The following is an 11,101-nucleotide window of genomic DNA, read 5'->3' on the forward strand; positions in this document are numbered from 1 at the left end:
AGCGGACACGGACACTGCAGTATGGGACTTACATGAGTCATTAACGCAACAACAAACACAGCATCGGGACGCTGCGCTCATTGTGGTCGGAGATTTCAACAGTGCCGACCTCAGCGCGCACTCGAACTTTATCAGCACATCACCTGCCCCACCAGGGGCGAAAGAACACTGGATCACTGCTACACAACATTTAAGAACAGCTACAAGGCACAATCACGTCCACCGTTTGGGAAATCGGACCATGCTGCCATCTTCCTCATGCCTGTTTACAAACAAAGGCTGAAACAGGAAGCTCCGGTTCAGAGGGAGGTCGCGCGCTGGACTGACCAATCGGTGGCCACTCTGCAGGACGCTTTGGATGACGCAGACTGGGACATGTTTCGGCGCAGCTCTGATGACGTCAACATGATTACGGAAGCGGTTGTGGGATTCATCAGGAAACTAACGGATGATACGGTGCAAAAAACCACTATCAGAACGTTTCCCAACCAGAAGCCGTGGGTGGATAAAACCATCCGCGACGCTCTGAGATCCCGCTCGGCTGCCTACAACACGGGGCTCGCCACCGGGGACATGGATGAATACAAGGCTGTGTCTTACAGTGTTCGCAGAGCGGTGAAGGATGCAAAACGGCGCTACGGGAGGAAACTGGAGTCACAGTTCCAACAAGGTGGCTCCAGGAGCCTGTGGCAGGGACTAAGGACAATAACAGACTATAAAACACCATCTTCCAGAATGGTGAATGCGGACGCTTCTCTGGCAGACGAGCTAAACACCTTTTACGCTCGTTTCAAGGCTGCAGCTAACCACGCTAGCGGCGCTAGTGGCACAACCAGCATGCACGCTGAGAGAGCCAGAGAGGTAAACACATTCACCATCTCGGAGCATGACGTGAGGAGGGCATTCAAGAGAGTGAATACCAGGAAGGCAGCAGGACCAGATGGAATCACAGGTCGGGTTCTGAAAGCCTGCGCTGACCAGCTAGCACCGGTGTTCACTGAGATATTCAACCTCTCTCTGGAACAGGCTGTTGTCCCCTCATGTTTTAAACAGTCCACTATTGTCCCTGTCCCGAAGAAACCCCAGCCTGCCTGCCTAAATGACTATCGCCCTGTAGCTCTGACCTCAGTAGTGATGAAGTGCTTTGAGAGACTGGTCAGAGACTTCATCACTGCCTCACTACCGGACACACTGGACCCACTACAGTTCGCGTACCGTCAGAACCGTTCGACTGAGGACGCAATTGCACATCTTCTCCACACTACTATCAGCCACCTGGACCAAAGAAACGGGAATTACACAAAGATGTTGTTCGTGGACTACAGTTCAGCGTTCAACACCATAATTCCCTCCACACTCACCTCTAAGTTGGAGGTCCTGGGACTCAGCCTGCCGCTGTGTCAATGGATCTCAAACTTCCTGACGGACAGACCACAAGCTGTACGGGTGGGAAAACACACCTCATCCACCCTCACCCTCAGCACTGGCGCTCCCCAGGGTTGTGTTCTGAGCCCCCTGCTGTACTCACTGTACACATATGACTGTGTGGCCACTTCCAACTCCACAACCATCATCAAGTTTGCTGACGACACCGTTGTGGTGGGCCTGATCTCCAACAACAACGAGATGGCCTACCTACAGGAGGTTAAAAACCTGGAGAGATGGTGCCAGGAGAACAACCTTCTCCTGAACGTCAGCAAGACTAAGGAGTTGATTGTGGACTTCAGCACGAAGCAGGAGCGGTCATACCAACCGCTAAACATCTGCGGGACTCCAGTGGAAAGAGTGGACAGTTTCCGGGACCTGGGTGTTCACATCACACAGGACCTGTCTTGGTCCTGTCACATCAACACCCTGGTGAAGAAGGCCCGGCAGCGTCTGTACCATCTGAGACGCTTAAGGGACTTTAAACTACCCTCTCAGGTGCTTAAGACTTTTTACACTTGCACTATTGAGAGTGTTCTGATGGGTAGCATCACTTCCTGGTTCGGGAACAGCACCATGCAGGACAGACGAGCCCTCCAGAGGGTGGTGCGTTCAGCTGAACTTACCATCCACACCGAGCTCCCTGACCTGCAGGACATCTACAGCACGTGGTGCAGGACCAGAGCCAGGAAAACTGTGAAAGACCTCAGCCATCCCAACAATGGACTCTTTTCTCTGTTGCGTTTGGGGAAACGCTTCCGCTCCCTGAAGGCGAACACAGAGAGATTGAGGAGGAGCTTCTTCCCGCAGGCCATTCGGAGTTTAAACCAGGAAACACCCAGGATCTAAAAACTGGCCCACTCTCTCCATCATCACCCTTTTTTTTCCCCTGCACAATCACACTTTTCGTATACGGCACATTATACACTGGACTTGCACAGCACAGTGCACTTTACTTTTCATATTTTCATTTTCTTTTTCATATTTATTTCATATTTCTTATATTCTTTTTTTATACCACACCATTCCGCACAAGGACACTTTACACCACCCCTTACTGCACACGGACACTTATGGACAATCAAAAACATGCCTAACTTGTTTACTGTTTACTGTTGTTTACTGGTTAACTGCACACTGCCATAAACATTTTCTGTGTATGTGTATATATATATATATATATATATGTATATATACATATACATATATTTAGATATCTTTATATCTTTATTTATCTGCCTTCTTTTTCTTACTATATTTTTCTTTAAATTTTGTTATTATATTTATATTTTTATTCCCCTTTTTACCCTATTTTATTCCCTCATGCCGGACCGTCGTTAAAAGCATTTTACTGCATGTTGTACCCTGTATGTATGTGTATGTGACAAATAAAATTTGATTTGATTTGATACCTCACATGGTAAGGAGGCATCAACAATTTGCCCCCTCTCAACCACTTAATAAAACCTCCTCTCCTCCTCCACTTGCAGGCTCCTCTCCTCCTCCACCTTGTAGCATCTGGGCAGGGGTCATTTAGACTTCATGTCCCAGGCATTCCTTTTAACCCTTGACATCTGCGTTTCAATCAAAGGACTAGCACCACGGCTTACACCTTTAATTGAGGGATGTTCATACCACAGTGTCATACGCCAACCCTGGAAGACACAAAGCAGAACAGACCCTTAGCTTTTCTGGCTGACTTCACAGGGACGATTAAACCATAAAAACAATCTACTCTCAAAACTCTGCCCCAGTACGTCGAGTATAACACACACACACACACACACACACACGAGCATTCTTTTTCATCAATTAAATAATAAACAAAATGTTCCACATTCCATGACAGACCTATATCTTGTATGTATTTTCTCCTTTAAATAAACCTAGTGTTTAACTCTGTCTCAACAATAGTTACACTTTAAAAGGTTTATTAATATATCTCTGCTTTAATGCTAATTCTTTTTATGCTTAATATCAAAATGATCACAAAAGTCTATATTATTTATTTTCCAAACAAATGTGCATTTTATATGGTCATTGTGTTGCCATTAAGGCAAAATGTTAAGGACTTTTATTTTGATACGATGTAGACCTGGAGTTCGGGGTTAGAGGTTATTTCCTGTATAGAAGAAAGGAAGCTGACAGTATGTGTGCACTTGTAATCCATCTGTTGTTAGCACTAGAAGCAATGTCGTAAGTACAAAATTCATTATGTTAATAAGTTAATGTTACAATACTGTTTAAAAAGAAAAGACCAAACATAGTTACAGTGTTTATTTACATGTAGATACAGGTATATTTCATTAGACAAGATTTGTTAAAACATTCGAACTTTTTTCCTTTGTTACAGTTTTCACTCTGTCATGTAAGATGATGTTGAAAGCCACAGTAAACAGCAAGAAATCGCTCACTACGACTTGTCGTCATTTTGCATCAGAGTTAGCTGGCTGTATAGCTACAGTTGCTACACTGCAGTGAGGACAGCACAGTGAAAAGACAGAGAAGTTAGTGTTGAACATCGTGACAAGATGGAAGGAAAACGTGCTAAGTCTTCTGTAGCAAGTGGAAGTTCTCACTCATCTGCGTCATCAAGCCGTGCAGTAATCCGTGCACGGGCTAAAGCAGCAGCTGCTAAAGTACGTGCTGAATATGCAGAAAGAGAGGCTAAAGCTAAAATAGAAAAGGCAGCTAAAGAAGCTGAATCACAGTTGGAGAAAGTAAAAAGAGAGACTGAGCTTGAGACACTAGCCATGTGTCGTGAAGCAGCGGCTGCTGAGGCTGAAGCAGCCGTTTGGGAATCGGCTGAGACAGTTGCGAAGTGTATTCTGTTGGATGCAACGAGCGCTTCAGGAGAAGATAAAATGGAGCGGACAAGCGAATACGTCCAAACTCATTTTGGCCCCACTAGCTCCACAAAGGGAGCAGCTACGAAGGCTTGCTCACAGGCTTTTCAGCCTGCTGCGGATGGCACTCTCATTTTCAGTCCGAACAATCCTTCTCTCCATACCCGCAGGTCCATGTTCCTTTACATGAGCCACGACAGGTTAATAACATAGGAAATGTGAATATATCAGAGGATGTTCTAGACGATACTTATGTTCCACCAGCAGTCAAACTGTCATACGGTGAGACTTTAACTGACAGAGAGGATGCTCAGGTCGATTCAAAGAAGTTTCATACTGACTTGAATATTTCTGCTCTGTGCTATTACCCCCAACTAAAACCCGACCAGGGCGTGTCTGCAACTGAACATCTTGCGCAATATTTAGCTCGACGTGACCTGGTGAGCGCAAGCTTGTATGAGTTTGACGATAAACCGGAAAATTATCGTGCTTGGCAGTCTTCATATAAAAATGCTACACAAGGGCTGGCTCTCACTGCGACTGAGGAGCTAGACTTAATGACTCGATGGCTTGGCAAAGAATCCAGCAACCAAGTGAAACGCCTGCGTTCAGTGCATGTAGCAAGTCCAGACATAGCACTCAGAAAAGCCTGGGAACGTCTTCAGGAATGCTACGCAGCACCAGAGGTAGTTGAAAAAGCCCTCTTCACTCGACTCGATAAGTTCCCTAAAGTTTCGGCAAAGGAAAATCTGAAGTTAAGGGAGCTAGCAGATCTGCTGATGGAAGTGCAGTGTGCTAAGGAAGACGGCTACTTTCCAGGTTTGTCCTACCTTGATACTGCACGAGGCATTGAACCTATAGTGGCCAAACTGCCTTATGGACTTCAAGAAAAATGGATCTCTGCGGGTTCAAAGTATAAAGAAGAAAATGGAGGACGGTTTCCACCATTTGAATTCTTTACCAGATTCATCTGCTATGAGGCAAAGAAAAGGAATGATCCCAGTTTTGCCTTTTTAAATGCTAGTGGATCTTCTGTAAAGGTTGAAAGTCCCTATCTTAAAAGCACCAAGAACCCCATTGCAGTTCATAAGACCAATTTCTCCCCAGCAGAGTCAAGCACTTCCAGTGATCCAAATAAGAGCTGCCCAATACATGCAAAGCCACATCCACTGAAGAAGTGCAAAGCCTTTAGAGCAAAAGACCTTCAAGACAGGAAAGCCTTTCTGAAAGAGAGAGGATTCTGCTTTAAGTGCTGTGGCTCAAATAGTCATGTGGCGAAGGACTGCACTGCAGTAGTGAAATGTTCTGAGTGTGACAGCACCAATCATGTCTCCGCTATGCATCCGGGCCCTCCACCGCAGACCACAGCTCCTGTAACCTCATCGCAGAATGGCGGGGAGGGAGAAGAGGGTAACAACAGTAGGGAAGTCGTCAGTTCAAGCTGTACTGAAGTATGTGGTGCAGGACAAGTTGGGAGGTCATGTTCCAAGATATGCCTAGCAAAGGTGTATCACAAGGGCTCTCCAGATAAAGCCATCAAGGCATATATCGTTTTAGATGACCAAAGCAACCGGTCATTGGCGACGTCTAGTTTCTTTGACCTTTTCAACGTTCAGAGTAAGCCATATCCTTACTTATTGAGAACGTGTTCGGCACAGAGGAAACATTTGGCAGAAGGGCTGAAGATTTTATGGTCAAAGCACTTGATGGGAAAGTGACAATCCCTCTCCCCCCACTTATTGAATGTAATGACTTACCTGACAACCGGGCTGAAATTCCCACGCTGAACGCCGCTCTTCATCAACCTCACCTCGTCAAAGTAGCAGAACACATTCCCGAGTTGGACCCCACTGCGGAGATCCTCCTGCTGCTTGGTAGAGACGTAATTAGAGTGCACAAGGTAAGGGAACAAGTAAATGGCCCTCCCAACGCCCCTTTGCTCAACGTCTTGACCTAGGTTGGGTGTTGATTGGAGAGGTCTGCCTAGGAAATGCGCACAAGCCAAATGTCAGCACTTACAGGACAACAGTGCATGATTGTCAACGGCCTCGCTCCTCCAACCATGCACAAGTTTTATGCATGTCAGTGATGAACTTCATGGCAAAGAGCCCAGGAAGAGTGTCTTAGGGCTCAGCAGGGCTAAAGAAGACAGGCTGGGTAAAAATGTATTTGACCGCACCGAACAGGACAACAAGCTGGCACCATCAATTGAGGATGAGACTTTCTTGAACATAATGGACAAAGAAGTCTACAGAAATGATTCAAACAATTGGGTCGCTCCACTACCGTTCAGGCAGCCTAGAGAACGGTTGCCCAACAACCGCAGCCAAGCACTCAAACGATTCGAATCACTTCAATGCAATTTGAGAAGAAAGCCGGAGATGGAACAGCAATATGTGGCATTCATGGGAAAACTGCTGGAAAATGATCATGCTGAGGTGGCACCAGGACTAAGGGAAGACGAAGAGTGTTGGTACTTACCAAGCTTTGCAGTATTTCACCCACAAAAACCAGGTCAAATCAGGGTGGTGTTTGATTCGAGTGCCCAACACTCCGGAATCTCCTTAAATAATGTCCTATTGACTGGCCCTGATCTTAACAACTCCCTTCTGGGAGTACTCATGCGGTTCCGAAAGGAAAAGGAGGCTGTTATGGCAGACATACAGCAGATGTTTTACTGCTTCCTCGTAGAAGAAAAACACAGGAACTATTTGAGATTTTTATGGTTCAAGAACAATGATGTAACAAGTGAAGTCGTAGACTACAGGATGAAGGTCCACGTGTTCGGGAACAGCCCGTCTCCAGCAGTGGCAATTTATGGGCTTAGAAGGGCTGTCAGAAAGGGTGCACAAAGATATGGACAAGACACAGTCAACTTTGTTGAACGTCACTTTTATGTTGATGACGGTCTTTGTTCTGTCCCTACTGATGCTGAAGCCATTGACTTGTTGCGTAGGACTCAGGCTTCACTTGCTGAGTCGAACCTCAGGCTCCACAAGTTTGCATCAAATAGTCCGGCAGTCTTGGCAGCTTTCCCAAGTGAGGACTGTGTGGCAGCTGGAAAAGAGGTAGACCTCTGTGGGAAGGAGTCACCCATCCAACGCAGCTTAGGCCTCCTGTGGGAGGTAGCTACGGACACATTCACCTTTTCTGTGTCAGTTGATGTAAAACCGTTTACCCGTCGTGGAGTTCTCTCCATGGTGAACAGTGTTTTTGATCCCTTGGGTTTTTTGGCTCCTGTTGTAATCCAAGGCAGAGCCCTTCTCAGAGAGCTGAATTCTGAGGCTTCAGAGTGGGACACTCCGTTACCTGAAGAGAAATTAGGCAAGTGGGAGGCTTGGCGAAACTCACTTCAAGAGTTGAAGCACTTCCATATTTCAAGGATGTACACAGGCCTCTCTCTAACCAAGGCCGAACGCATAGAACTCTGTGTGTTCTGTGATGCTTCTACTATGGCCATTGGGGCTGTAGCCTATTTGAAGACCATCCAAGAAGACATTGTTGACATTGGATTTGTCATGGGGAAGTCTAAACTTGCTCCTCAATCAGAGCCAACCATACCGAGACTTGAACTATGTGCTGCGGTTTTGGCTGTGGAAGTGGCTGAACTGATTCAGGATGAACTGGACTTGAAGCTAGATTCCATTAAGTTTTACACTGATAGCAGAGTGGTCCTTGGATACATTCATAACCAATCCAGACGGTTTTATGTATATGTCCACAATCGAGTCCAGCGATTCGCCAGACCACAAATCCTGAACAGTGGCAATACGACGCACAGAGGACAATCCAGCTGACATTGCGTCAAGGTCTGTTCCAGCATCACGTCTCACACAAACAATGTGGTTCAGTGGACCTACCTTTTTGCGTAAGCTTTCCAGTCAACCAGAGCCTACTCAGTCATTCAGTTTAGTCTCACCAGAATTGGATGCGGAGATTCGTCCGGATGTGAAGAGTTATGCCACCCAGCTACAAAAGAAAGGTCTCAGCATAGAGCGTTTTGAGAGGTTCTCCACCTTTAACACTCTCCAGCGAGCTGTGGCATTCTTAATTCATGTTGCAAGATCTTACAAGTCCCCTAACATGATGGACAAGTGTAGAGGATGGCATAAATGTGAGCTGCCTCGCTCTCCGGATGAGCTTTCCCAAGCCAGAGAAGTCATCATTAGAGCCGTTCAGAGAAAAGCATTTGGAAAGGAATTTGAAACTCTAGAAAGAGACAAGCCAATTCCTATAAACAGCTGTCTACGTCGTCTCAACCCTATCTTGCAGAATGACCTCATCTGTATCGGAGGCCGCCTGAAAAACGCAGACGTAGAGGTTGACCAAAAGAACCCTGTAATTCTCCCAAAGGACAACCATGTTTCCTTGCTGCTCATCAGACATCATCATACCCAAGTAAAACATCAGGGTCGCCATTTAACAGAAGGCGCTGTGAGAGCTGCAGGACTCTGGATTTTGGGAGGTAAAAGGCTCATTAACTCAACTCTTCACAAATGCGTGACCTGTCGTAGACTCAGAGGACGGATGCAGGAGCAACTAATGGCAGATTTGCCACCGGAGCGTCTCAAGGCCTGCCCTCCCTTCACGTATGTGGGGCTAGATGTCTTCGGACCATGGCACATCACTACCAGACGTACAAGAGGAGTTCAGCCTGAGAGCAAGAGGTGGGCCATATTATTCTGTTGTATGAGCTCCAGGGCGGTTCACATTGAGGTGATTGCCTCAATGGACACTTCAAGCTGTATCAATGCCTTAAGGCGTTTCTTCGCCATAAGAGGACCAGCCAAACAACTACGGTCAGATTGTGGCACGAATTTCATAGGGGCCTGCAGAGAACTCGGGATGAGCGCAGACCAACCAGACACCGCTGTACAGAGGTACCTACACCAGCAAGGATGCTCCTGGGTGTTTAACCCACCACATGCTTCGCACATGGGTGGTTCATGGGAACGCCTCATTGGAGTGGCTCAAGGATCCTGGAGTCAATGCTTCTTGAAAATGGCACTCGCCTGACCCATGAAGTCTTGTGCACACTAATGGCGGAGGTGGCAGCAATTATGAATGCAAGGCCTCTGGTTCCAGTTTCAAATGATCCAGAGGATCCATTCATTCTCACACCATCTATGTTGTTAACTCAGAAAGTCAGTACTCCACCTCCTCCAGGAGACTTTACGGACAGAGACCTCCTAACTAAGCAGTGGAGACAAGTACAAGCCTTGTCAAACATGTTCTGGCGCCGTTGGAGACAAGTGTACTTGTCAACTTTACAAGGCCGGAAGAAATGGACCAAGTCCCACCAAAATCTGCAAGAAGGAGATGTCGTCCTCCTCAAGGACAACCTAGTTGTCCGCAACAACTGGCCTATGGCGATAATCACAAAGGCTATTCCTGGAGAAGACGGGAAAGTCCGTAAGGTGGAATTGAAGACCACAGATCAAGGACATTCAAAAAAGTACCTTAGACCAGTGACAGAACTTGTTTTGCTTCTGAGTAAAGAATGATGTTCATATGTTTAGTTAATACATAATTTGTTAAGTGTAGTGACCTCACAGATGCCAGGCGGGGAGTGTGTTGCCATTAAGGCAAAATGTTAAGGACTTTTATTTTGATACGATGTAGACCTGGAGTTCGGGGTTAGAGGTTATTTCCTGTATAGAAGAAAGGAAGCTGACAGTATGTGTGCACTTGTAATCCATCTGTTGTTAGCACTAGAAGCAATGTCGTAAGTACAAAATTCATTATGTTAATAAGTTAATGTTACAATACTGTTTAAAAAGAAAAGACCAAACATAGTTACAGTGTTTATTTACATGTAGATACAGGTATATTTCATTAGACAAGATTTGTTAAAACATTCGAACTTTTTTCCTTTGTTACAGTTTTCACTCTGTCATGTAAGATGATGTTGAAAGCCACAGTAAACAGCAAGAAATCGCTCACTACGACTTGTCGTCATTTTGCATCAGAGTTAGCTGGCTGTATAGCTACAGTTGCTACACTGCAGTGAGGACAGCACAGTCATGAAATGTCTTAATACTGTCTTAATACACTTAATACACTCTACTGTCTTAATACACTTTGAATAACTGTCTTAATACACTTTGAATAAAACCAAGTTCTCCAAAGGAAGCATAAACCGGTAACCACCCACGAAAAACGTTCAAACAAAAAGTTTCTTTCTTTGAAAAATTCATGCCATTCCACTAAAGATAGGTGTGGCTCGGGGACATTTAAAAATGACTTAAACCCAACTAATCGTTGCTCAGAAGATGGGACTCAAAAACTGCCTCCTAACGGACTCTTCAAGAATTTCCTTTGTTGACTACATCCGGACTCTTGTGCAACAAGCCAATGCAAGTAACCATTTTACCAACCAGTCTAAATGCATGATTAAGCTTGAGCCCCTTATTTTTAAGGTGAAGTTGAATTTCTTGATTCTCGTTTAGGTTGTGGTTATTTTGAAGATTAAGCTTACCATTTCTTTTCTTTCTTTCTCTTTCTCTCTCCTTTTTCCTTCTCTTCCTCCTTTTTACCTATTCTTAACTTTGTTTCTTTTTTTCTTTTTTTCATTTTTGTATGTTTGTGTAGTTAGTTCTATGTTGTGTTTGCCTCATTCATTAAAAGCTGTATTTGTCATAAGTGATTGTCTCTGAGTACCACTTACATTTCAAAGTTCCTGCAATATTTGATCTTAACTACATGCTCTATTAATTGTATGGTATAAAGTAAAGGGGGTTGCATCTTTCTTGGCCAGGGATGTCACGCCATCCCTCAGCTCCACACACACACACACACACACCCACACACACAGCCTGTCCCCATCATAC

General features: G+C 45.3%; 2 long non-coding RNA genes across 2 annotated transcripts; both read left to right on the forward strand.

Annotated features, from left to right (window-relative positions):
• Positions 1-3,472: 3,472 nt before the first annotated feature.
• LOC124376886 lies at positions 3,473-3,838 on the forward strand. The gene is made up of 2 exons (XR_006923966.1): positions 3,473-3,621; positions 3,779-3,838. It is a non-coding gene; the product is annotated as an uncharacterized LOC124376886 (long non-coding RNA).
• A 5,413-nt stretch (positions 3,839-9,251) lies between these two features.
• Positions 9,252-10,213, forward strand: LOC124376887. The gene is made up of 2 exons (XR_006923967.1): positions 9,252-9,996; positions 10,154-10,213. It is a non-coding gene; the product is annotated as an uncharacterized LOC124376887 (long non-coding RNA).
• Positions 10,214-11,101: the final 888 nt, after the last annotated feature.

This window comes from Silurus meridionalis, chromosome 23 (assembly GCF_014805685.1).
Source record: "Silurus meridionalis isolate SWU-2019-XX chromosome 23, ASM1480568v1, whole genome shotgun sequence".
NCBI lineage: Eukaryota > Metazoa > Chordata > Actinopteri > Siluriformes > Siluridae > Silurus > Silurus meridionalis.